Source organism: Gopherus flavomarginatus, chromosome 5 (genome assembly GCF_025201925.1).
Source record: "Gopherus flavomarginatus isolate rGopFla2 chromosome 5, rGopFla2.mat.asm, whole genome shotgun sequence".
Taxonomy (NCBI): Eukaryota; Metazoa; Chordata; order Testudines; family Testudinidae; genus Gopherus; species Gopherus flavomarginatus.
Window position 1 is genome coordinate 143,057,891 of NC_066621.1, and position 1,212 is coordinate 143,059,102.

Genomic DNA, 1,212 nt, shown 5'->3' on the forward strand with positions numbered 1-1,212 from the left:
AACCAGACTGAAGTGCCATCTTCCCCACTTGTTTCAGCCACATACCTTAGCTTAAGCTAAGATTAGATGTAATTGGAGACAGGGACTTTTTTCTATGATGCATCTGCACAGCACCTAGCACACTGGGGCCCCTAACCTGGCTGGGACCTCTGTATTACAAATCGCTACAAACCGTACAATAGTAACAGCAGCAGAGGACCCTGATAAAGGATGCAGCAACAGTGTGATGGTTAGACCTTGATCAAGGAAGGTGAGACTGTAAGAAGGGAGAAGGTGGCTCTAGTTCCATTGATTTAATGCCACCAATAGAAACAATGTAGCTGCCTAGGATTATAAACCATAAACTTCTGCAGGCATTTGTAAATAGCCATATTACTGACTGAAAGCCAGTCATTAACTGCATAGTAAAGGTTTGTCTACACAACGTTGTGTGGCATTAAACTATCCCTGTATCAGGGCCGGCTCCAGGCACCAGCTCAGCAAGCAGGTGCTTGGGGCAGCACGCCGGGCTCTTCAGTGGCGGGTCCCTCTCGGAGGGAAGGACCTGCTGCCGAATTGCCGCCAAAGAAGAAAGTGGCGCGGTGGAGCTGCCGCCGATCGCGGCTGGTTGGTTTTTTTTTTCCCGCCACTTGGGGCAACAAAAACTCTGGAGCCGGCCCTGCCCCATATAATTAAAATGGTACAACCCCACTAATGGGGGCACAGTTACACCAGTAAAAAGGTGTTTACACCAATACAACTTATTCCCATACAGGAAAGCTACACTGTTATCAGGCACTTTATACCAGTATAACTGTGTCTACACTTGCAGAGTTTTTGCACTGTCAGTTTCAGCAGTGATAGTGACCCGGTGAAAGAAAAGCGCTGGTTTGTGTACTCACTTCCATAGGCATCAGGGAGCGTTTACATTTGCAGCACTTCCATCCCCAATGACAGCAGCGCACAGAGGGCAGCTATCCCACAGTATAGCTCTCTCCATTTTGATTATAGGTCTTGTAGGAAGGGGGCGGGGGGGTGATCACGGGGCATCCTGGGTCCCTGCACAGTCTCCTCTCCTCAAACACTGATCAGCTCCAGTGGCTCAGCATTGCTCCAAGCAAGGGATGCTCCATGGAGCAGACATTGTCACCTGGCCAGATAAGTGAGCACTTCCCAAGAAAACAGGAAGGGGAGTTTCAAAGGTCCCAGGGCTTTACAAGGAGGAGTGGTGGA